This window comes from Panthera leo, chromosome B3, assembly GCF_018350215.1.
Source record: "Panthera leo isolate Ple1 chromosome B3, P.leo_Ple1_pat1.1, whole genome shotgun sequence".
Classification (NCBI taxonomy): domain Eukaryota; kingdom Metazoa; phylum Chordata; class Mammalia; order Carnivora; family Felidae; genus Panthera; species Panthera leo.
In genome coordinates, this window is record NC_056684.1 from 138,598,253 (window position 1) to 138,624,805 (window position 26,553).

A 26,553-nucleotide genomic window follows, 5' to 3' on the forward strand; every position below is an offset into this window, starting at 1 on the left:
CAGGTCACATTACATTGAGACACCATGCTAGACCCCAGGTTGCTATTAAAATGATCAGAGCTCAGGAAGGGAGGCCGCAGAAGGCACCCTTAGGTGCCTGCATTGAATGGTACAAGACAACATCCTCCAACTTGAAAGCAGGTCGGCCTTGACCAACCAGGAATGGAGGGGCAGTGGGGAATGAAGTTCCTGGTCAATGCAGTGACTGGCCTTCCTGGGTGTACCCATCTGGTATGGCTACCATAACAAAGTACCCCACGCTGGCGGCTTAAGCCACAGAAATGATGGCTTCCCAGCTCTGCAGGGCAGGAGTCCGAGATTAAGGTGTCATCACCAGGGAGGTCTGGGCTGCCCTGACCTTGCTGACAGGGGGCTTTCCAGGGTGGGCATTCGATGCTGTGCAAAGCTGTCGCCTCAGTCACACTGCTGACCCATTTGAGCCTCTGTCCTGGACCCCCGGGGATTTACTTTGGAGCGACTTTTTGTCCCCTTCTGTTGATCAAACACACCGAATGTTATGTTTTTGATAAAGATGCTTCTAGAGAAAAGGTTTGAGTAAGGACACATTCTCTTCAGATCTGAGCTTCCTCCTTTCCTTGTTAACCTCAGCTCTTCAAGTAGCTGGATAAAGGGGGTTCTTCTGCAAGAACAGAACTCTACGTGGAAAAACAAAGTCACTCTTGGAACAATTGTTTGAGGATTTGCCCAGAGCTTCTAATACTCACTGTTGGGGACAAAGACAAAGCCCTGTCTTGACGTGAACAGCTAAGTGTGGGTGAGGGAGAGGGCGGTCACAGCCAGCCCACCTGGAAAAGTCAGAAGTCGAAATGTCACAGTTTTCTCAGACACGTGTTGTACTTTTGTGTTATACACGCACAAACTGATATACAGCAAGGGACTAATAAGGAAAATGAGGCAGATTAACATAAAAGAGCGATTCATAATAGGCCTCCATTTCACAATAATGTCTACGCACAAAGGCCCCAGGTTAGAGCATTCATTTTGAATTTGTTACTCAATAAGAATAATACGGACGAGGCTTGAATAATTGAAAATTCCCAATTACAGTTGCGACGAGTGGGGTTTTCCAGCCTCGCGTGAGTGATGTGTGAGACAGTCTCGCTAAACCCAGTCATAACGTGAGAGGGAGATGCTATCCGCCCTACCTTTCTTCCCCCGAACAAAAGCCGTGACGGCTTTGTCAGGCCCCATTTGGAAACACAATATCAATCTTGCCTTATCCATGTTATTGATGGGTTGTGGGTATTCTACTGTAATTATGTCAAAAATGAAATATTTCAAAATGTGATTGGCAGGCTGATTACAATAATGCGTGTGATTAAAGTCAGGGCTTGCTTGTGTAACCAAAGGGAGAATGTCAGTGGCAATTAACTGTATTTTCTTTAAAGTTTGCCAAGATTTCTCTTGTTTTCCATTCCATAACCCACCGAGGCACCTGGCAGTAGGCGTCCTCGGTATTCTTCCTCAGAAGGGCCGATGGGATTGGAGGCAGGGAGAAAAGGACCCCTTAGCTCTTGTCTCTAGCAGGCAAGCTTTGACAGCCTCAGGAAGGGGCTAGAACCAGGGACAAAGACCATTCACATTCTCTTTCCATCTCTCTCTCTCTTTCTCTAGGTCTTCATTTCTGTCTCAGGCTCTCTTGGTGTCCATCTGTCTCTTTCGTTGTCTCTTTTTCCCATCTCTTCAATTCAAAATCCTTGGAAAAGGTGCTTATTGGGTGGGTCAGATGCCCAAATGGCTGCCATTACATATGATGCCCCCCCCCCACCTCTGACCCATTGCATCGGTCACAGATGGATAAACTCGTTGAGTAGGTCCATTGCCAGATGGAAGGAGCAGGTGGTCACAGTGGTCTACATGAGCTGTGCAAACACTCCAAGGCCCCTTGAAGCCTGATGACCCCAGGAATAGGTTGGGCTGGAGTTCAGTTCTGCTCTCATTTCAGTTCAATGAACACCTTCAGAGAACCTACCAGGAGCTGGGCTCTGATCTGGATCCTGCCGGGTTTAGAGTCCATGCAATACAAATCTTCCCTGTCCCATGGAGTTCATAGGGAATTGTGAAGTCACTCACTGCCCTTCCCCATGCCTCCAGCTGCCTCTCTGCTAACAAGGACCCCTACGTGGAGAAAGGATGCTTGTCTTGGCCACACTTGGCCATTGGGGGTTTTATCTTTAGATAGAAAAGCCTGAGAGAAGGGCCAGAATTCTCCAGGTGAACCATGACAGTGGCACTCATCAAAAGGGCACCTGTTCCCCCAGCCTGAAATCTTAGATGTCCCTTCCTCTCAGAGCCTTCCCCAACTCTCTGGGCCGGGGTAGGTACATCTCCTCTGCACTTTTGCACCGCCATTGTTTTGAACTTAGCACATGGCTCTGGGGTGAGTTTTTCTCTTCGGAAGGCCCTTGAGCGCAGGGAAGAGTCGTGTCTTGGCCATCTCTGTCTATGAGGCCATAGAAAAAGCTGGATGAACGCAACTTTGTTAAACAAATGATCCCTCGTATTCGTTTCCTATGGCTGCCATAACCAAGTACCATGCACTGAGCGGCATACAACAACAGAAACTTGTTTTCACACTTCTGGAGGCTGGGAATCCGAGGTCAAGGTGCCCTCAGGGTCATGTTCCCTCTGAAGGCACTACAGAAAGGTGTGTTCCACGCCTCTCTTCTGGCTTCTAGTAGCTCCTTGGCTTCTGGCAGCTTAACTCCACTCTTTACATGGCACTCTCCGTATGTGTCTGTGTGTCCACATTTCCCCCTTCTGTAAGGACGCCAGTCACAATGGATTAGGGGCCCACCCTGCTCCAGTGTGACCTGATCTTAACATAACCAATTACCTCTACAACAACCCTATTTCCGAAAAAGATCACCTTTCTAGGTACTGGCAGTTAGGACTTCAATATACAAATTTTGGGAAGATGCATTCAACCCGTAACAACCCTTTAGAAAGCTGGTCTCAAGGCTCCTTCTCCGGGACATAACAGACAGGTTACAAGTTTGCCTCCTCACTGTGTCCCCACAATACTCCCCAAAACAGATAAACAGCTGTTACATGACAGAGACTCCTGGATGCAGAACCAGAATCAGAGCACAGGTCTCTTAACGGCAGAGCGGGGCCAGGGCCTCCCTAGGAATGGTCTGGTGAGGATGCTCTCTGCAGGGTCCTCCCTGACCATGTTTCTCCCTCCTGCAGAGCGGCCTCCCCTCCCCAAGGCCTCCCTCAGCGCTTCCAGCCCAGAAAGCAAAGGGGAAGCTGAGTTTTGCCTTTGGCTACGCTAGGCAGACTTTGAGCCTTGGGAGGAGATGAATGGCTTGAAATTCCCCCAAATGCCTTCCTTGAAGGGAGGTTTTTGCTGGCTTTGCACTGAGGTCTTGGATTCGACCCAGCGACATAACGAATTGCTGCAGAGGTGATCTTGCCGTGGGAATGAAATGCCAACTGACACGGTGTTCTTGCTTCGCTCCCGGAATTGCACTCAATTCTTATCAACAAAACCCACCTGCTAATAATGCCCGCCATATTTACGTCGTGCTCTCTGTCAAATGGGCCACTGTCCTTCCACCTTCAGAATTGTGGCCACGAAGTGACTCAGGCTGGAGTAGAGGTCAGAGTGGGAATGCATTGTGAAAGGGGTGTGTCTGAGAAGCGTGAGAGTGTAGGCGTGCGTGTGTGCGTGCACGCACACGCTACTTCCTGTCTGTCCCCAGGATATTTTGTACTAGATTTGATGCTTTGAGCTTGTCCAGGGTTCTGTTTATCTGCGGCTGCGCTCAAAGCACCCCAAAATGTAGGGGCATAAGACAAGAGCCATTTAATCCTATGCACAAATGTGGTAGGAATTGGGGCACAGAGGCCCGCAGGACAGCCGAGCTCTGCTCCTCCAGAGGCTTGGCCACAGCTCAGGCGGCTTGAGAAACTGGAGGCTGCTGGGCCGCTGGACTGGGGCTGCGGTGCTCAGCCTTGGTCCTGGCTGCTGGCTGGGTTCCTTTGATTCTTCACGTTGTGTTTGCTTGGGCTGGATAATCCAAGGGGGCATCTGTACCCGCGTGTCTGATGACTGGGCTGGGGCGACTGGAACAGCTGGGGTGGCCGGGCATCGTGCTCTCAATACACAGCCCTCCATGTGGCTACCTTGGACCTCCTTACGGCGTGGTGGTCCCAGGGGAACTGGACAGCCCGCCTCTCGCCAGTGTGCGTGTTCCAACACGGCTGAGTGGAAATACCAAGGCTTCTAACGACCTGGACTCAGAATTCACACACTGGCCCTTCTTCCACATTCTGTTGGCCAGCAAGTCACTACGGACAGTCCTGATTCAGGAGGAGGGGGGAATACACTCCACCTCTGGGTCAGAGGATTGATGGAGAATTGCCCCCCGTCTTTAAGCTTCAAAGCACACCCTGCCTGCCGGCCGTCATCCGATGCTGCAGGTGTCTCTCCAAGCGCTTCTCCACCGGCTCTCAGAACTATCGTTCCTAACCGCAGAGCTAACCACGTTATGCCCCTGCCCCCAGCCCTCACGTAGGCGCATGCGCATGCGCACGCATGCGCGCACGCGCACACACGCTCAGAAACCTGCCGCCCTTAGGTTCCTCGGAAGGGGTTCCGTGGCTCCCTGGCCTGCACAGCTCAGTAAATTCTCCCCGGCCTGCCCCCTCCTTACTTTTCTATTCCTCTCCCCTCGCCCCCTATTCTCCATCCTAATTTTATTACTTGTAATTCCTGAAATCTGTTTATCTTCCTTCTGGGCCTTTGCACGCGCTGCCTTTGCAGCATTCCTGCCTCCTTCGACTGGTTCCTCGGGCGGCAACTCATCTTTCAAACAAGCCTTTGCTGACACCCGCCCCACCCCCTCCCACCCCACAAGGTGCACATTTATCTTACAGGCCTTGTCGCTTTGCATGTAATTATCTGTTCAGGTGTCTGTCTTCCATTTTAGACAATGAGATCCTTGCAGCCAGGAGCTGTATTTTTTGAGGGGGGTGGCTATGCCTAGGAGAGGGCTTGGGAAGCAGAGCACAACACCCCGAGAATAGGGGACACACGCACGAATGAATGCCCTGGGAATAGGCAGATGGCGTGGCCCAAGGGATGGCTTCTTACTGGAATACCTGAATGAAAGCATATGAAGTGTTGGAGGGAAGATCACAGCTACGAAATAGCTGGAAAATTCCGTTTCAGCTCCTGGAATCTCGGAGCCTGGCTCCCCAAGCATACTCTGCCCTCTGTGAACGCTGTGGACCAGTGAGAGATGTTCTGTGGTGGAATTTGGGGAACCCCAAGTTAAACAAAAGCATCCCCCCCCCCCTTTGACCTTAGAAGTTCGATATGCTGATGGGCGTGCAAACCTCACAGGAAGTATAGAATGCCGTGTTTCCCAGGTTTCCGTCACCCTGATGGTCTGGTGGGGCCATTGGACTGTGCTGCATTCTCTGGGAAATGTTCCGTTGCTGCTCTGCCCTCAACCCCTTTCAGGGGATACTCCTGCCTTTAGCTGCTGATGGCCAGGGAGTGAACCACACACGTCCCTGGTGCTCAGCTATTGGCAAATGTATGGGTCAATGACCAAGAGGTGCCAATCGTAATCCTCTTTTCCGTGGTAGGTGCCCAAGATGACGGGTAGGTGCCTGAGATCTCACAAAATCGGGGTTGGAAGTAACCATACGAGTCCATGCACAACATGAGTGATCATAACAGTTCTGTGACACATTCATTTTTTTGTATTAAATATAATTTATTGTCAAATTGGTTTCCATACAACAGCCGGTGCTCTTCCCAACAAGTGCCCTCCTCCATGCCCGTCACCCACTTTCCCCTCCCTCCCACCCCCTATCCACCCTCACTTTATTCTCAGTTTTTAAGAGTCTCTTATGGTTTGCCTCCCTCCCTCTCTGTAACTTTTTTTCTCGTTCCCCTCCCCCATGATCTTCTGTTAAGTTTCTCAAGGTCCACATTTGAGTGAAAACATATGGTATCTGTCTTTCTCTGCCTGACTTATTTCACTCAGCATAATACCCTCCAGTTCCATCCACGTTGCTGCAAATGGTGGGATTGCATGCTTGCTCATTGCCAAGCGGTATTCCATTGTATATATAAACCACATCTTCTTTATCCATTCGTCAGTTGATGGACATTTAGGCTCTTTCTGTCATTTGGCTATTGTTGAAAGCGCTGCTATAAACACTGGGGTACAAGTGCCCCTCTGCATCAGCACTCCTCGATCCTTTGGGGAGATTCCTAGCAGTGCTATTCCTGGGTCATAGGGTAGATCTATTTTTAATTTTTTGAGGCACCTCCACACTGTGACATATTCAAATGCCCCTTTACAACGAGGCAGTGGAGGATTAGAGAAATAAGTCAGTCGGAGAAAGACAAATATCATATGATTTCACTCATATGTGGAATTTAAGAAGCAAAACAGATGAATGTAGGGGAAGGGAAGGAAAAATAAGGTAAAAACAGAGAGGGAGACAAACCGTAAGAGACTCTTAAATACAGAGAACAAACTGAGGGTTGCTGGAGGTGGTGGTGGTGGGGGGGGGGGGCCAGATGGGGGATGGGCACTAAGAAGGACCCTTGCTGGACGAGCACTGGGTGTTGTATGTGAGTGATGACGCACTGAATTCTACTCCTGAAATCACTATTACACGATATGTTACCTAACTTGAATTTAAATAAAATTAAAAAAAAACCCGATTAACTCAAAAAATAAATTATTAGTTCTAACATTGAAAACAAAAAAGGCAGTAGAGGCTTAGAGAAGTGAATGGCCTCTCCAGGGTAAAGCCAAGAGATCGGTGCGCTTTGGGCTCTGAGTGGGGGGTTCTTTCCACTACACCAGTGCTCTCAGTAGGACCCCAATTCCTCAGTCATTGCAGAATTGCATCCATCAGGGACAGGGACCCCGCATTCACAGATCACCTATATGTGATCGCCTATAGTAACTCGTCACAAGAACACTGGGAGCTCGTATTCCTGAGCTTATTTTGTAGAGGAAGTGACCCAACGGACACGCCGGGGGTCAAGGGGACGGGACTTAAGCTCCATGGGCATTCTGCGTGGCCGGATGTTTTCGCCTGAGGAGGTGGCGCAGAATGCCTTCAGCGTCTGCAAATGGGCCCACGGCAAGCGGGTCTCACTCGCTAGCTGGTGTCCGGCCTCGCCATGGGATCTGCTTCCAGAGCAGTCTTCCGGGGGCGAAAGGATCAATGGCAAAATTGGTGGATCCAGCAAGGCTTTTGCAATAAAAGCTCTTTATGCCTCTTGTTCAAAGCGTTTAAGTGCCTTTTAGATCACAGATTGAACCATCGACATTATAAAGTGGAGCCTTTTAATACCAAAATACACTTCCAGAGTGAAATTCCATTATGGGAAAAAGCATTTCACGGCACCGGGCTAGATAATAATTCTCTCACGTGTAATAGGATGTATGAAATGTTTGATGATAAACAGAGTTTCTCAGCATTGTAATAAGACGACTCACACAGCAGTGTGTGTGTGTGTGTGCGCGTGTGTGTGTGCGTGCGTGCGTGCGTGTGTGTGTGTGTGTTGTATACACATAATAAGACACGTCTCATTCCGGATACCAGTTTCTTGGTCTGTAAACAGTGGGAATTGGGCTTGATGGGCTCTGAGGTGCTTCCTCCTGTCTGATCACATGGAAAAGCCACTTTTTCACTCTCGGTTTCCATTTCCTCGTCCTTAAAAGGAAGGCTTTTGTAACAAGAAGTGTAGTTGCAGTGGTGACTTAAAGTGGCTTAGGACAAACAGTGGGGTGTAGGTATTCTTTTAACTACAAACTTCGGAAGTGTTTCCGGTTCAGGCAAGCGTGCGAGGGTTATCTGGACTTGCTTTCCCTGTCTCAGCTCCTCAGACTGACCTTGTGTGCTGTCCCCCAACCCCCCCCTCCCCGGTCACCCCAGGGTCACATCCTCGCAGCAGGCAACACCAGCAGAGGGAGAACTTCTCTCTCCCAATATCTTCTTTCTTTCTTTCTTTCTTTCTTTCTTTCTTTCTTTCTTTCTTTCTTTCTTTCTTTTTCTTCCTTCCTTCCTTCCTTTCTTCTTTCTTTCTTTCTTTCTTTCTTTCTTTCTCTTTCTTCTCTTTCTTTCTTTCTTTCTTCTTTCTCTTTCTTCCTTCCTTCCTTCCTTCCTTTCTTCTTTCTTTCTTTCTTTCTTTCTCTTTCTTCTTTCTCTTTCTTTCTTTCTCTTTCTTCTTTCTTTCTTTCTCTGTCTTCTTTCTTTCTCTTTCTTTCTTTCTTTCTTTCTTTCTTTCTTTCTTTCTCTTTCTTTCTTAATGTTTATTTATTTTTGAGACAGAGAGTGTGGGGAGGGAAGGGCAGAGAGAGAGGGAGACAGAGGATCCAAAGTGGGCTCCGTGCTGACAGTAGAGAGCCCGATGAACTGTGAGAGATCCTGACCCGAGCCGAAGCTGGACGCTTAACCGACCGAACCACCCAGGTGCCCCTCTCCCAATATCTCCAATAAAAGCCCCAGGATTGGTTCTCACTGGCTCAGATGGAACCACGCGTCTATCCCCGAACTAGTCACCGTTTTCAGGGTGCTCACTGCCCTGACTGGCCAGACCTGGGTCACAGGCCCACTCCAGGGCAGAAGTGGGAATGGGGTCAGCCCCTCCCAACTATGAAGTAAACGTTTCAGAGGGTGGTTCCCCCTTGGAACAGAGAGAGGCCGCTCTCAGTGGGAGGGGGAAAGGACGCCAGAGAAAGCAGACACCGGACACGCGTTGGGGGGTGTGAATTGGGTCCGGTTAGCCCTGAGGCTTGTACAAGCTCTAGAAGCTGACGCACAAGTACGTAGCGCTAGAGGCAACGAGGAGCTGATCCAATTCAATCTTTTTGCTTTAAGTTGAGGAGACTGGGGCTTGAGGGGAAGAAGTGACTTGCCCAAGGTCACTTGAGTTTTTAGCAGCAGGCCTACCACCAGAACTCGGGTCTCTAACCCTCAGCTCCCTGCTCGTTACTTCTCCTGTCTGAACTATGCAGGGAGGGGGGCCTCCTGGGAAGGGTTCACCCAACGGAGCCTCTTGGCAGAGTCCATCGAGGCCTTCGCTATTTCGATTCGATTCTGCCAACAGCAACCCTTTGGCATAGGCAGCAAAGGGTATTTCGAAGTAGCTGACGCCTTCCGAGTCTCCTTGTGCAGAACCAGCACTCCCGGCTGTGATTTCTGGTTGTGCTGCTTCTTTGCTGTGTACTCTGGGGCAAGTCACCTGACGTCTCTGGGCCTCAGTTTCTCAATTTGCGAACTTACCCTCCTCCTTACTGCCTCTCTCCCCACATGCGTACCCATGGGGTCTCTTGTGTTCTAGAAGAGGGTGGTCTAATACAGTCCGCTACAACCTGGGTTTCCACGAAGGCTTGGGTAACCTCTCTCAGGAAGTGTTCGCATTTTAACAAAGGTGTTTAAAGAATACGGCGACTCTCTAATAATGGGAGTGTTTCTGATAGTGTGAGTGTGGGATGGCCACATCGCTGGCTTTGGAGAAGACGCAGCTAAGATCAAACCTTGACGCCTCCATGTGTGTGAGCTTGAGCCGCTGATTTAACCCTTTTTTTGGCCTCTGTTCCTCTCTGGACAGCAGGGACCTTGTAGAGTGGTGAAACTTGGGCCAGAGCAGCTCCAACCTGGGGAGGATACGTGGGAGCAGGAGACATGCCCAGCAGCACCTGGGGTCAGTGGGAAATTGTCAGCACAGTCTCTTCTCTTGAGTTCCTGAAAGGGCACGATGGCAGTTACATTGGCCATAGCTGTCACGGTGGGTTCAGTAGCATCCTCCCCAAAGATATGTCCACGTCTCAAGCCCTGTACCTGTGAGGATGACCTTATTTGAAAATGGGGTCTTTGCACATGTAATCAAGTTAGAGATTTCGAGATCATCCTGGATTTAGGGTGGCCCTAGATCCAATGACTGGTGTCCTCAAAACAGAAGGGAGAGCGAGATTTTATACACACAGAGAAGGTGGTCATGAAGACAGAGGCAGAGACTGGGGTTATGCAGCCCACAAGCCAAGACATGTCTGGGGCACCAGGAGCTTGTAGAGAGAGGCACGGAAGGATTCTCCTCTGAAGCCTCTGGAGGGAACATGACCCTGCTGACACTTTGACTTTGGACTTCTGGCTATTAAGGCTGTGTGAGAATAAATGTCTCTTAAGTCACCAAGTTTGTGGTCACTGTGGCAGCCACAGGAAACTAAAACAGCTGACAATCTGTTCATGATAAAACAGGAACTTTATATAAGTTCTGTAGCGTTGGCTCAAACTGCCTTTCTGACTACAAAAGAAATTTCTTATCTTTGTCTTCCTCTTTCCCCCACCCCCCTCCCCACAATCTCAGTCTCCCTCCAATCTCAGTCTCCCCCCAGTCTCAGCATGCCCAACCTTTATGTGCAGTCCGATTACCCATGGAGATTTTCCCTACTGAGCTGATTAATCAAAATACTGAGTCATTCATATGAAGCTTAGAAATTCCTGATCATGCTTAAAAATAGCAACAGATATGTACAAATAGACCTGGCTACTAACCAGAGTGATTATTGGTGATTTAATTCACTCCAGGATCATAAGGGGGTGTGTGAAATTGTATGACAGGAAGGTATTTTTAATCATATGTCTTCACTAATAAAAAATATATTAAGACATTACACACACACAAGCTTTGGTGAGTCGGCCATCCCCAACTACTCATTTATTCATTTAATAGATATTTATTGGACTGTTGTCAGTCATCGTGCAAGCCCTCTGCCCTTATGGACCTTCAGTCTAGTGCAAGAGACGCATAGCTCCGTGTGCAATGCCATCGGGTGTTGAATTTGGTGATGAGTGCTTTAGAGGAAGGATGTGGGGTGCTTGGGTTGAGGGTTGAGCATGTGGTTGAGGCTGAAGTCTTGAGTGTTACGGCTGGGCCCTCGGGTTTGAATCCCAGCCCTGCCTACACAAGCTACTGACATGGTGGGGCCTCCGATTCTTAGCTCCCAGGTCCTTGGACTTAGTCTTTCCTCCTAAGTCAGGGTCTTTGGTGGGTTTCGGCAGAGATAGCCTGATACGTTCGTCAAGCTCCTCCAACGTGGTAGGGCTCGAACTCCTGACTCAGCCTCCCTTGTGGTGGGCAGCAGCTGAAATTTCTGTCTGCTCTTTCAGCCTTCCAAACATTCCTCCCTTGGGCTTCTTGGAGTCTTGCTCATGGGGACGCAGTTCATTAAAGAGCCAAAGATTTCACCGGGTGGGGGTGGTAAACATTGATCTTCCTCTTCTTTCAAGGATCGAATCCCCTTCGGTTTCCAGCCCCTTTCGGCCGCCATCCCACGGGAGGTTAGCGCGCTATAAACAATCCCACCATTACCAGCGGAACGGTCTGATTCCTTTTTTCAGTCTACACTCGCTCCTTCGGTTAGTTCCTCCAGTCTCATATATAGCCCCTCCTCATTTCTAACAAGCCAACTATGTGCTGATGACCCCCCCAAGGGATTATCTGCACCCTCTGAAATCTGTCTGGATTTGGACAGAGACAGAGAGAAAAAGGCGTTGACGATTCAGAAGTTGGAGCCAGAGAAGTCCTAACAAAAGCACAGGAAAAAAAAAAGTTTTCAGAAAAGGAAACAGAAACTACGGCAGAGGTGTGTTGTAAGGTCCAAGAGGAGAAAGTGCCTTAAGAAGATGAGAAATGATGGCGGGGGGCGGGGGGGGGGACACCTGGGTGGCTCAGTGGGTTAAGTGTCCCACTTTGGCTTGGGTCCTGATCTCCTGGTTTGTGAGATCAAAGCCCCGCATGGGGCTCTGCACTAACAAGGTGGAGCCTGCTTGGGATTCTCTCTCTCTCTCTCTCTCTCTCTCTGCCCCTCCCCACTCTCAAAATAAATAAATTAAAAAAAATATGAGAGTGATGAGAGTGTATATTACTGTAAGGAGGCCCTGGGCAATGGTCATTGTAATTATTAACGTGTTCATTGGTGCCCATCGTGACAATGCTTTTGGTAGCATGAAGGAGGCTGGAGGGGATCCGAGAGAGGGCCAGGCAGGAGCTGAAGGAACAAAGACACAGATGCAGAGAGAGGGCCACGGCCAAGGAAGGTGTAGTCCATGGACTGTCACAAGACAAGGGCACCTTTTTGCAGTTTCTAAAAGCACCGAGCCTCTTTCATTCTTCCGGGCCTTTGCCTACGCCTTTCCCTCTGCCAGGAATGCCCTTCCCATCCCTGTCTGCTTAATGCACATCCACTCTTCCTTCGGAACTTCACTCGAGGGCCCAGCCTCACCTACCGGTCCACTCCCCCTGCTAGAGTAGATATCGCTCCTCATTTATTCATTCATTCATTCCTTCGCCCATTCATTCATTCATTTTTATTCTCCTTTATCTCCTCCTGCTTACCTCTGGTCACAGCTATTGGAGTTCAGGACTCCAGTGAACTAACCCCCATCTCCTTTCCTCTGAAATAAATTGAAATGTAGACATAGAATCCGACGAGTATCAGAATGCCACCTCTACAAGTGGTAAAGCTTCACCGGAGAGTGTGGCTTCACCTGTGGACTTGTGGACTTCCTTGAGACTCTGGCCCCTAATCTAAAGCTTAGAGCACCCCTCCCCCCTCCCCAAGTCGAGCCATAAGCAGCCAGATGCAACGATATTCTCTGCCCCACGCCTGTGAGCCTCCACAGAGAGGCGTGTGCTTCCAGACCCAAGTCAGGAAGGCAGAACCCGTAGGGACTCGAGCTTTCTTACCTCTTGGAGGCAGGAGCAGGCAGATCGGAGAGGAAGGCCCTCCGCGCCATGCCTTAGTTCCCTCTCACAGGCTACCCATCTGACAAGTCACTCCTTATTTGGGGGGAGTGAGTGGAGAGGGCTGAAATTCCTTTCTAATGCTGCTTTCCCTGGGTCGCAGGATGGAATTTTCCTCGTGGGAACTTGAGGGGGGGAACAGCAATCCCCTCTCATAATGTAGCCATCACTGTCCTGTGACTGTCGCTTTGTGTCCATCTGCCCCAGCAGAGCGTGGCCTCTTAGAGACAGCAGTGTTGTCTCGTCTCCCCACCCCCCCATCCTGAGAACGAGCACTGCGCCTAGGGCATCGTAGGTGCTCAGTAAACCTTTGTACAACGGTGCACGTATAATGTGCGGGTTAAAGAGGTAGGTTTCTCAAAACATCCACTGCAAGTGGGTGCAATGTGTCTCAAATCCTCTTAAAGCTGCTTGACAAAGTTTTAAAACACCTGAGGCCTGTTGCTCTGCCCACCTAAGACCAACGACAGTCGGGGGAAAGAAGGATCAAGTTCGCAAATTATCCTTTGGCGCGTATTTTAATTCCCAAAGCTAAATGCTGCCTGAGTTAAATCATGCCTTCTGCCTCCATTGCAGGTGTTAACCTGTGAAAATCCTGGCTGAGCCCAGCTCTCGGGTGTGAAACGCAAATCCTGGGGACATTCAAACATACTGGTGAATTGCAGCCCGAGTTCCTTTTACCGACGGTCACGAATGGCGTGCGCTCAAGCCACATCCACAGAGGCAACACAGCAATTGGCTCGTTTGCTTGAAGTGAGTGTAATCCATCAACTTGCTGGTTATTCATTCTGTCTCACGGCATTAGCTGGAGCCATTTATGCAGAAATAGAGAAGGAAGGACGTCCACTTATCTAGTTTTAGTGGGCAGTGTGGGGCTATCATAGCTCTGGGGTCAGACCGTCCTGAGCAGGAAGCCCCATTCTGTTACTAACTAGCCACAACCGCAGTCCAAGGTTCTGTTTCTCACGTGCTGGGTAATGTAATCGGACCTGCCCTTCCGGTTGGTAAAAAGGATTAAATAGGTCAATACCCTCTCGAAGCCTCCTCTAACACACGTGCAGCGTATGTCCGTTCGCGTCCCCTTCTGCTGTGTTCCTGGCATCGTGTCAATCTAGCATCTAGCTTGCCTCAAAAGCACACATCTGGCAGCTTCTCTCCATCAGTCCACACTTTTGGCCTCGCAGAAGTTTCCCTCCAAACCGGGTGACGGAAGAAGAAAGGGCGCCTGGCCTGGCGCACAGCCGGGTGGCCGCACCTGCGGGTGCCCGGCGGAGATGGCCCTCGGGAGTGGGCAGGGGGAGCGGACCGGCGGGGTGGGATGGCCCCACGTGCACAGCCGCACAGGTCTGAAGCTCCAGGCTTTGGTCACATATGCCTGAGGTGCCCTAACAGAACACCGCAGACCGACTGCCACAGAAGATGGGTATTTTCTCGCAAAGTCCAAAGGCAAAGTGGTGGCAAGACTGTTTTCTTCTGAGGCCTGTCTCCTGGGCTTGGAGGTGACCCGTTCTCCCCATGACCTCACGTGATTGTCCCTCTGTGCTTGTCTGCCTCCTGATCTCCTCTTCTTATAAGGACACCAGTCATATTGGGTCAGGGCCCACCCATATGACCTCATTTTAACTTAATCACCTCTTTAAAGACCTATCTTTAAATACAGAGGCATATTCTGAGACACAGGGGTTAAGACTTGCACATATGAACTTTGGGGAGACACCATTCTGCCCGTAGCACCGTGGAAGCAGTAGCCAAGGCCCAGGTAGCAGCCCAGAGTCTGGGAGACAAGGCAAGACCCTCTGCCCTGGGCACAGCAGATGTGTCCCATGTGGGGTTCTAGCCCGTGTGGGGTTCTGTCTGGGATCGGTCTTGGAAGAGACAGGACACAAACAGTGCGCTTCTCAGGGACACGTTGGCACCTCAGCCTTTCGCCTCCCTCTTCCTTCTCCCCTTCCTCCGCCCTTAGTGTTGCTCTGCTGAAACTTCCCTGTGCTCCGGCCTTACCTCCAAGGCCTTGACCTTGGACACTTAAGCCCAACCTTTTGAAACTCACAAATCTTCTCTGAATTATATCGCTTCTGCCAGGAATTTCAAAAGTATATTTTAAAATTAAAAAGCTGAGAAGACGCCTGGGTGGCTCAGTCAGTTAAGTGTCCAACTTCAGCTCAGGTCATGATCTCACGGTTCATGTGTTCGAGCCCCGCATCGGGCTCTGTGCTGGCAGCTCAGAGCCTGGAGCCTGCTTCAGATTCTGTGTCTCCCTCTCTCTCTGCTCCTGCCCCACTCATGCTGTGGGTAACAAACATTAAAATGAATTTAAAAAATTAAATTAAGGGGCGCCTGGGTGGCTTGGTCGGTTAAGCGTCCGACTTCAGCTCAGGTCATGATCTCACGGTCTGTGAGTTCGAGCCCCGCATCGGGCTCTGTGCTGACAGCTCAGAGCCTGGAGCCTGTTTCAGATTCTGTGTTTCCCTCTCTCTCTGCTCCTCCCCCGTTCATGCTCTGTCTCTCTCTGTCTCAAAAATAAAATAAAAAAACGTTAAAAAAAAAATTAAAAAAAAAAAAATTAAATTAAAAGCTGAGAATTGCCATCTCTGTTCTCCGGGCTTCTTCCTTGTGGATTTCTTTCTCTGAGGCACAGGACTGGAGTGTCCTTATTGCCTGAGCTGGGGAGAAACCACAGGGTATAGAGAAATTGATGGGAGGAGAGGAGGGTAAAGGAATTCATATAACAAAATGTAGCCCATTGCACTCTGTCTTCTCAAGGAGCCCTGGCCCACTCAGAGTTCTCCTGTAGCTGACCTTGACACTTATCTCGATGACCAGATCCCAGATTTCTGACAGTCAGGGGCCATCTGCCAGTCTACACTGTGAAATCCCACATTCCCTTTGACATACAGGAAGAGTGTAATCATAGACATTGTACAGCTGAATTCAAATCTGCCTCCACCACTTACTGGCTGTGTGACTTTGGGCAAGTTGCCCAAGTTTTCCAAGACTCAATTTCCTTGCCTGTAAAGTAGGCTAATAATGGCACTTACCGCACAGAAGGTAGTCCTGGTAAGACCAAATGAGATGTAGATATAATGTACTTAGGACCATGTCTGACACCCAGTAACTGCTAAGATATTTCAGTTATTATTATTGAAAAATGTTTGCCTATAGATTAATTGACAGGCTATGGGTTTGGTTAAAGCAAGGTGGTGGTGATGGCGATGATGTGTGGAAAAATGGGAAAAATGCCTTCTCCACGCTGTGATTATATTGGGCAACAAGTCTCTCCAATTCTCTTGTGATAGAACGGTTTTGTTTTGCTCAGAGCCCCTTTGAGTCTCCTAACAATGCTCACATATAATGCTTTTCGTCCCGGAATCTTGGACATAGTAAACACAATATGAGTCGGAGGGTTGAAAAGAAAACCAACAGTTTGCTTTTGTTTTGGAAGACCCCTCCTTCCTTTTCTAGTCTGCAACCTGGCAAACGGATGTGAACATGTATATGTATTTGACCTGAGTCTATGGCTAGCCACTGGCAATCAATGATTGCAGCTGCTTGCAGCTGGGCTCCTGGAGGTGGAGCGATGTGAGAAGTGGACCTCATGATGTTTAGAGGGAAGGAAGTAAGAGAGGGATGAACAGAAGGAGGAAACCAACTTTTACTGAATGGTCAAGGGGGCAAGAATTTTGTACACACTGTCTCACTTAACTACCAGCAGTTACAGGTGAGGGAAGAGGCTCAGTGAGGTTAATAATTTCTACAAGGTCACACAGCAATTAAGTGGCAGAGGGAGGTCCCAAACTCGGGTCTCTCTCATTCACAAAACCCATGCTGCTATCGTATTACTACACCGTTCTCTCTTTCTCTAAGGACGTTTGTCTCCACTTCCAAGAAGTGTGGAGTAGGACAAAGGAGGAATGCTCATGCCCCTGGGAGCTTGGGAGTGTCAGATCCAGTGTGCAATGTGGGAAGTGCAGTGAACAGGAGAGATCATCTGGAGAGAAGTTCTAATGAAGCAAGTACCAGGTACCCTGGAACTTATTGAAATCCACCAATCGTAACGTACCCCATTATTTTCTGTGCTACTGATAAAGAAAGAATGAAATCACTGCCAATCACAATTGGCATTGATTGCAAGACATGCCCTGGTTTTAGCGACATTAAAGTGTGAAAAGCTTGCATGTCAGAATCGATACAAGATGTCATTTATCAGAGCCAGCTCCTGCCCTGGATTAAAGTTTAACACAGGACACAATAACCATTCCAGGTATCTTAAGCACAAAGGGATTTAATACAGGGAGTTAGTGCTTTATAAACTCGTTGAAGGGCGGGTTCCAGTTCTAGCTGGAACTCTGCAGAACTGCCTTGCCAGAGAAGCTGTTTGCTCTGCCACAGTCAAAAAAGGGGAAGGGTGAGGAGGCTGCCAAGTAGGACTTGTGAGTTAAGATAATGCTGTGACAGTTCTAGCCAATTGATGGTATACTCATGGGTAGGGGTTATTGCAGAGAAAGGATACAGGTTAAAATTGCCAAGGGAACAAGCAGTGCCCAGGAGGATTCCAAATGTAGAGCTTCTGTGGTCCTCCTCCCGTAAGGTTTAGGACAGTGTTACTTCCCAGTATCCATGTAACAATACCGTCAGGATTCCCACCCAGACACCCAAGCTTCGGTGTCCAGAGTTCTTATTGGGGCTCTACCACAAAGGTGCGATTGATTGCCCACATGGCTGATCTCAGTCTCTAGTCCCTCTGGAGGCTGACTGATTCAGTGTGACCCAAAGCACCCACCAGAAATCACATTGTTGGTTCTTCTGGCATGGCCAATCCCCACCCTAAATCTTATTGTTGGACCATCTGGGGACCCAAGGCTCCCAGGCAATTAGAGACGCTCCAATCAAGCATGACATTTCAAGGTCTTAGAAATCACCTCCCCCAAACCCAGGTGAAGGTCCTAATTCTTTTTGGGCAAGGTTAGATTCTCTACTACACAAACTCACAACTGTACCTGCCACCCAGGGATCAGGAAGCTGCTTCTGCCACCAGATCGGCTGCCTTCTGACAGTTATGAAATAAGGCACATGGCATTGGAACACTGTGGCAAAAAATCCTAAGACTCCATGACTGTGTTGATGCCTCACTTCTGCTCTCCAAATTCCTTGAGGAATCTCACTAGTGGAGCCTCATTTACGTGTAGAGTCCTCAGGGTGTTTGGGAAATGCAGGTTTTAGATTTGCAGCCTCTGCAGTAGGAAGGGGCAGTGGAAGATGGTAGAAATGTGTGCTGAGTGTCAGTAGATAATATCTGCCACTCATCTCAAGTAGGCAGAGAGCAACCTATCCACCAGCATCTTCAGCTGAGAGCATTTCACCAGCACGCTGCAAAACAATGCAGTCATTCTTGGAGGTGCACACATTAAATTTTATTGTACCATTAATCTCTCAAAACTCGGGGAAGACAAACAGCAATGGCATCTTGAAAACCAGCTCAGGGGATAGAAACACATGAAATGATGAACGGTTGGTGCACTGCATGGGGAGTGGTTAAACATTCCATCTTCTGAGTTGGTTGAAACCTTGGCTTACAGTCCAGCTGCATCACTTACTAGCTGTGTGACTTTGAGCCAGTTCCTTGCCTTCTCTGAGCTTTAGTTTCCTTGTTTCTGCAGTGGGGGAAAGGGTGTATAATACTAACCTAAAAGATTGTGAAGATTTCTTGAAGTTTTGTTTGTAAAGGATTAGCACAATTCCTGGAAAATGCTTAAAACAATGAAGGGAAGCTGTTGCCACCACCTCCGTCATCACCACCACCACCATCGGCATAACCATCATCTTCATCATCATCATCTTCATCATTATCACCACCACCATCATCATCACCTTCATCATTATCCCCACCATCATCTTCATCATCATCATCATCATCATCATCTTCTTCAACATCTTCATCATCATCATCTTCATCATCATCACTATCATCATCATCTTCATCATCATCACTATCATCATCATCTTCATCATCATCATCACCATCTTCTTCATCATCTTCATCATCATCACTATCATCATCATCATCATCACCATCATCATCTTCATCATCATCATCACCATAATCTTCATCATCTTCATCATCACCATCATCTTCATCATCTTCATCATCACCATCATCTTCATCATCTTCATCATCACCATCATCTTCATCTTCATCACCATCACTATCATCATCATCATCACCATCATCTTCATCATCATCATCACCACCATCACCTTCGTCATCATCATCTTCATGATCATCATCACTATCATCATCTTCTTCATCATTATCATCACCATCATCATCATCTTCATCATCATCACCATCATCTTCATCATCATCTTCATCATCACCATCACCATAATCATCTTCATCTTCATCATCATTATCATCAATGTCATCATTTTCAAGATGAAGAAAAGAGGAAGGAGGAGACATTTTCCTAGGCCTTTAAAATTCCATCCACTTCTGACCTCAGAATAATCTATAATCATCAATCACTCTGTCATTACATCTAAAAGGACCTGTCTCTACTATTTTGGGACTCACCAGATTAGTTCAGTAGAGTAACTAGATCAATGTCTGTCCCCTTGTCTATGAAGCCTGGCAGAGCAACTTGCTCTTCTTTCTGTATTCTCACTGCACAGAGTACCCCTGTGCCACCAGTCAGCCCTTACATTGTTACATCGTCCACTATGAGCAGCTGTAATTGACAGCAGGCTGAGTATGGAATCAAAGAGTTCTATTAGTCACCAGCAGTGACCTTGAACAAATCACTTCATTTCTCTGGGGCTTTGTCTCCTCACCTGGACACTGGGGATCATATTATTCACCTCTCAGGGTTAGTGGGCGTAGTTTTCCCAGCACATAGTAAGTGCTCATAAAGATCATAGCTACTAGAATTTGTAGACATGTCTGGGTTCCCCACTAGATTATAAATTTAGTAAGGACACTGCCTGGCACATGGTAGATGCTCAAAAGTCCTTGCTGAAATGGAAACAATGGCTCTGGGCACCTGGGATGAAATAAGGCATCAAAACCAGGGGCAAGGTAGTCAGAAGACTGTTGTACACATTCTACTATTCCCTACTCTCCCTTTTTCTTCCTCCCAGGAGGTAATATTTCCTTGGATTGTTGTTAGGTTGCCTACATTGAGTAATGACACCCTAGCAGCTTTGTTCTAGCTAGATCAAAGCCTCTTAGACATTACCTTGTCTCCTTCCCAACAGCCTAAGAAGGCAGAGAACTGGTTGGTCCAGGGTGATTATTCCCATTCTGTGGATGAAAACAACAGGACTAGGACTCATGAATTGACTGATGAGCAGAACCAGCGACTGCTGGGCAGCCTGCCAGGGCAATGTTGCCTCTTGGTGATTATTATGTTTGAACTTCACAGACCTTTTCCACCATGGTGTAGCCAATACCAACATTCTCTGTATTCCTCCAAGTGCCCTATTCTATTGTTACTGTGCCTTTGTGCTAGGGTTACCAGAGCTGGGGGGGGGGGCTCCTGGAAGTAAAAAAGGGCAATCTGGGGCCTGACTATCTGGCAAATCAATACTGATCCAATGCATAGATTTTTGGCTGGTCTGCCCTTGCTAGAAAGTTGGAAAATTTTTATTCATTGAGCTGAACCCGCTCATGGGTCACCCTGCTTTATCTGTGATGTTCTGCTAGCCAGGAATCCCATTAGCTGACTATGATAGCCTCTTGTACTCTACTCCTGAACTGAAAATATTTCTTTATTAGAAGTTTCCTAATGTTCTGGGCCTATGCATAAAGGGGCAGTCAAAACAGCACTTAGTAGATTCAGGGGGCCTGGAATAAGTTAAACTCTTTGAGATATTTTTTTCTTCGTTAAGAATTGAAATAATGTATGTGAAAAAGCACAGTGCCTAATACATGATAGAGGCTTCTTAAGCATTAATTAAACCAGAATCCCCAGAGTTCCCAGAGGTTAGCTTATTTATTCCCTGACTCAGAGTAAGTGCTCAGTAAACATTTGTTTGCACTGTAGGTGTTTTTGCATATATGGCAGGGCTATATTCATGGACCTTTCCTGTCTAGTTCAATTCTTTTTAAAATCTTTTAAAAAATATTTATTTATGTTTTGGGGAGAGCACAAGTGGGAGAGGAGGAGCAGACAGAGGGGGATAGAAGATCCAGAGTGGGACCTGTGCTGACAGGTGGACAGTTGTAAGCCCAATGTAGGGCTCGAACTCATGAACTGTGAAAACATGACCTGAGCTGAAGTCAGATGCTCAACAGACTGAGCCACCCAGGTGCCCCCTCTCTACTTCAGTTCTTAAGTTTTAAAACCTGGCCATAGCAATTTCTCACTGGTCAACTTTCTACACATCCCTGATCTTTTTTTTTTTTTTTAATTTTTATGTTTTATTTTATATTTGAGAGAGAGAGAGAGAGAGAGAGAGAGACAGAAAGCACAAGCAGGGGAGGGGCAGAGAGACGGAGACAGAATCTGAAGCAGGCTCCAGGCTCCGAGCTGTCAGCACAGAGCCTGACGCGGGGCTTGAACTCACGAACCACGAGATCATCACCTGAACCCGAGTCCGATGTTTAATTGGTTGAGCCACCCAGGCACCCCTGATCTTGATACCAAGCTATCAACTCATCAAAATTCGTTGAGAGTCTCCTATGTCCCAGGGGTGTATTCCCATCTACAACATTTCACAGAGACATGCTGTCTCTGTGACGGCAGCTTGGACTGGTCTCCTGCCATGCTCTCCATTGGTAGGACATCTCAGCATGTGTGGACGGTGTGGGAGGTTTGGCAAGTGCCTTGGAACACAGCTACATTTAAGTAGCATTTAACAGTAAGCCACCCAACTGAGGGTGATGTAACCATGAGCTCAAGAATAAATATATTCCATTCTCACCTTGGAATGCTCCATGCACTGCTGCTGACTTAATTGTGCTTTAAGGCCAGCCGATTGTCAACCCAGTAGGGACAGTTCTTCCATACACGTATAGTAAGGTTGGGGAAACACAGTCACCATGTGACAGTTAAATCCTGTTCCAAGTCCTCTTTGTGCACGTGTGAGTGTGCGTGCCTGTGTGTGTGCAGAGTGTCTTTTTCTCAATGGATTCTGGACACGTTGTCTTGCTGGCGAATTCCACACCCATGAGACGTGTGAATCATGAGACCTCTTTGCTGACAAATGTTCATCGTGGTGTTATTATTTGCAGATCTGAGGCACAAAGGGAAGGAGCTATCTTTGCAAGTTGGAGGGGAGGGCCAGAGAGCAGTGACCTTCAGCTGAGGGACCCAGTTTACTGGAGGTGACCTTGCCAAGAAGGATCCAGGGGAATACCTATCTTCACCAACGACCCTCCTCACCAATACCCGTCTGCCTACGGCTTTGGTGATTTTGAGCTAGAACTGGTGATTTTGAGCTAGAACATTGTTTCAGTAGCAGTAAGCTTACAGCCGCAGGGGTGATGGAGGCTTAGACAATTTACTGTGAATACAAAGGAAACCGTGGCATAAGAGAATTATAGAGGAGACGCTACAGAGGTTGGGTAGACATTGAAGTAGGCTTTGAAAGATAGGATTTAGATGTATGACAATCAGTGGGCAGAATAATATTAATACTATCTACTATTTACTGAGCACCTACTGTGTGAAAAGCACTGTCTATGGATTATTTTATTTAATCCCGACAAACAGCTCGCAAGACTCACAGGGGTTATAACTTGCCTTAGGTCACAAATCTACAAAGTGAAAGAGCTAGGGTTTGCACTCCGGGCTGTTTGCTCTCAGACCCAGGCCAGAGTACACTGAACCACGCTGCCAGGGGACCAGTCTTCCTGGATGGTGGCGCGGAAGGTGGCAGAAGGCAAGCGCCAGGAGGCAGAGGAGACCCACAGCTAACGGGACTACAGGGCTTCTTTTACATCCAACCCTTTGTCAACACACTTATTTAATAAACAAGTTACTGCGAACAGTGCGAACAATATTTATTTCAGTTTCAACAACACCGAAGAGCACATCATCCGATCAGGACCGACTCGAACGCAGGAAACCACCCTTCCCGGAAGCCCAGGAGGGCAGAAGGACCCGGATCGCACAGTGCCTGGGAAAGACTTCATTTCCCAGCATGCAGCGGGAGGGCCGGCCCACAGCTCCCGGCATGCCTGGGGAGGCGGTGCGGGCCACCGCGGGCTCCGCCCTGCTCCGCGGCTGCCCCGCCTCTGCCGCTCGCCCCGAGCCAATGGGAAGGCTGCATACTGCAGGGTGTGACGGGGCCGGCGCCGCAGAGGAGTTGCAAGTCGGCGAAAGCGGCGGGAAGTTCGTACAGTGCAGAAAGCAACGCGTCTACGGCTCGGGGTAGGGAGGCCGCGGGCCGCGAGCGCCGGCGCCGAGTGGGGGGCCGCGGAGGGGCGGTCGGGGGCCGGGCCGGCGCGGGGCGGCCGGGCAGCCGTGACCTCGGGCGGCGCCGCGCAGGCGTCCCTTCCTGCCTGCCTCCCTCAGGCCCAGCCGCCGCCGGGGTTTCCTGCACCTGCCAAGCCGGCCCCCCAGGCCTAGCGGCACGTTCTCGCGCGGCCGGACGTGCCTCGCGCTCTGGGGCGCTCCGGGCCCGGTGTCAGGGCCGGGGGTCGCGTGCTAGCAAGGACCGACGAGGTCCTTCTGGCATCGTGAAGTTCACATTCTGGAGAGGAAACACCGAATAAAAAGCAGACACTACAGTTTGCAGACCTTGAAAAGTTCCTTTGAAACGAGGACAGGCGATTGTAGTAGGCCAGAGGGATGGGGGTGAGGGAGGGCATGCAGAGGAGGTGACGTTTGATTTAGGAACTGAGAGTGGAGAAGGAGACTGCCGCCCCCCCCCCCCCCCCCCCCCCCAGGATAGCACTCCAGGCCCGGGAAACTTAGGGTGGGGGGCTGTCCCCTTACCAATCTGTCCGTGTCCGGGTGAGGCCCGGTAAGAGCTTGCCCTGGAGGGCATGGTGCAAGGCGGTGGACTCCCTGGGTCGTTTTGTAAGGGATCTTCGTATTCCTCTGACAGTTCCTTCTCTGTTCTCTGTCCCTGGACGCCACAGTGACACCCTTTACTGATGCAACTTTATTCGAGGCAGCGAATAGTTTTTCCCAGCGCCGAAATAGTTTGTGGCTCTGGTCTCTAACCTCTTCGGTGATGTAGGTGATTCGACGAACAGCTGCAGAGTCACTGGGTTGGGAGCCCGAGAGAGGGGGACGCTCGATTCCTGTTGAGACCATCCATGTTTCTAACTTCTTTTCTGTCGAGTCACTCGTTACTGTTTTTCTGTGTATCGACTCTTCCTTTCTCTCCCCCACCTCCCTTTCTTGGAACAATTTGGGAATACCACCCCCGTAGAGGTGGCAGTTTTGGGGAACTGTTTAAGAGCCTCATTAATGCTTTTCTCTTTCCTCTCCCTCCCTCCCTTCTTCCTCTCCCTCCTTCCCTGCTTCCTTCTCTGTGTCTTTCTAACTGGAATTGCCTGTCTGTTGAGTCTGAATTCACAAGAGGGGGGAAAAATGTCACCATTTATTTTTCGGAGATCAGAATCGAGACACCTTTTAATGACCCGCTGAGCAGGTCTTTGGGGAGAATGTAGCCTACAATTTTGAAGCCATTTCAGAGGGAAGCAAGGGTTCTTTACACAATCATTTTAGATTATGCTGTTGAAAATGATATGTAGTAATTAGAATTAAATTTCTGGGTAGATAAGGTTATGTTCATTTACCCATAGAAGGCAACGTAACTTAAGTAGTCATTTAATAATAGCTTTCTCTGCTGAAACGACCCCAGATGGTATTCACTGTGCACCTACCTCAACATTGCTGATCTGATTGTGTTTTTGTTTTTTTATTTAAAAAAAAAATTTTTTTTTTTTTAACATTTATTTATTTTTGACACAGAGAGAGACAGAGCATGAACGGGGGAGGGGCAGAGAGAGAGGGAGACACAGAATCAGAAGCAGGCTCCAGGCTCTGAGCCGTCAGCCCAGAGCCCGACGCGGGGCTCGAACTCACAGACCGCGAGATCGTGACCTGAGCCGAAGTCGGACGCTCAACCGACTGAGCCACCCAGGCGCCCCTGATTGTGTTTTTAAACAGTAAAGCAACTTGAATTTAATAACAAAAAAAACTGGTATTAGGTATCACTGTAAATTTAGTACTAATATCTAGTACAGATGCTAGGTTTATAGTGTAATGGCTTCTTCTTATGTTTTGTACCGCAAAAATTATGAGAGGGTGTATGTTAAACAAATGCGGTAATGGAGTAGTGTGTCAAACATAGAACCTGGCATATAGTAGGCTAGTAAGTGCCCAGGAAGTGGTTCTATGGAAAGCTTAGGCTAAGTTTTATTCCAGGATGCAAGTGTATATATAAGAACAGCAGTGCGTTCAAAATGTTGACAGACCCTAAAATTTGTTAAATAGTTCCCCCCCCCTTTTTTTTTTGTAGTTGAGAACTAATGTGAGATAATAGTAAATATGTAAGTGAATGTCTTACATGTCTGGAAAAGAAAAAAATAAGATTTTTATTTTGGCAACTATATATTTTTGCCTTGACGTTCTCCCAAATAAGATGCAGTGTACAACGAATAGAATTTTGATTTGCAAAATGAAATTTTGAAAGGATTTTTGATTTGAGAAAGAAAACTTCCTGGAAATGAAGCAAAGCTTTAACATTTACCTTCTATCAAATGCAGGATGAGTCCTGAATTTATGCGGATGTGCAGATGCTGGTATCTCCATGGATCAGGCAGCTAACCTAAGGGGAGTTAAGTGCTGCCTCTGTGTGTGTGGGTGAGGCTTTTGTGAAGATCGGTCTTGATGGGTTATGAGAATGGGTTGGTAACTGAATAGGACTGGAGGACAGTTTCCGGGCTGGTAGGCTATTTTCTGTGTTTGCCGAGGTTATTTTTCAGGGCGAACGGAGACGGACTCCTTTATTCACAGGATACCGCGCCTGACTTGTAGATGTCAGGAACTGTGCCAGGGACAGTGTGTTCTTGCAGTTGTAGTGTCTGTAGATAAAATTCAGAAAAGACGGAATTTTTTTTTTTTTTAAGTAATTTTTTTTTTTTTTAACGTTTTATTTATTTTTTGAGACAGAGAGAGACAGAGCATGAACGGGGAGGGTCAGAGAGAGAGGGAGACACAGAATCTGAAGCAGGCTCCAGGCTCTGAGCTGTCAGCACAGAGCCTGACGCGGGGCTCGAACTCACGGACCGCGAGATCGTGACCTGAGCCAAAGTCGGACGCTTAACCGACTGAGCCACCCAGGCGCCCCAAGACGGAATTTTTAATAAGGGCATAAGATTAATTTGGAAAGGCGATAGAATCCTGACAGAGTAGGTAGGATATGTTTGTAGTCTAGGATGCGTTTGGCCCCTTTGACCGAAATTCCTGAGAATGTGTTCCTACTTGGCCTTGTAAGCGAAGAGGGCTGTGCTCTTTAACCTTTCCCCACTTTGGCTCCTGAATACTCTCAAATACCTGGCATTTTGAAGTTGCTGTTTTGGAGTCATTTCACGGCTTTCCTAATTGCTCCTGGCCTGCCTGTCCCGGGGTTGTCTCACATCTCTGCCCTCAAACCGAGCAGTCTGCTCCTCTTGTCCTGGGTGACCTGTGGGCAGCCCTTTCAGAAAAGAATGCTCTCTGGAGAGCCCAGAGAGGGCTTAGGTGTGCCCTTGCCTCCTACTAAGACTTCGATTTTTAATACTC

The 26,553-nt window shown here is 48.4% G+C and overlaps 1 protein-coding gene across 3 annotated transcripts in view; it reads left to right on the forward strand.

The window, feature by feature from the left end:
* Window positions 1–23,085: 23,085 nt before the first annotated feature.
* The window catches only part of VRK1 (VRK serine/threonine kinase 1), a 77,804-nt gene continuing 74,336 nt past the window's right edge, over window positions 23,086–26,553 (forward strand). Inside the window, exon 1 of one of the 3 annotated variants that reach the window (XM_042944242.1) lies at window positions 23,086–23,184. The gene's annotated coding sequence lies outside the window, so the exon portion shown is untranslated. The remainder of the gene's footprint in view (window positions 23,185–26,553) is intronic. The other 2 variants (XM_042944240.1, XM_042944243.1) reach the window with 2 other exon arrangements.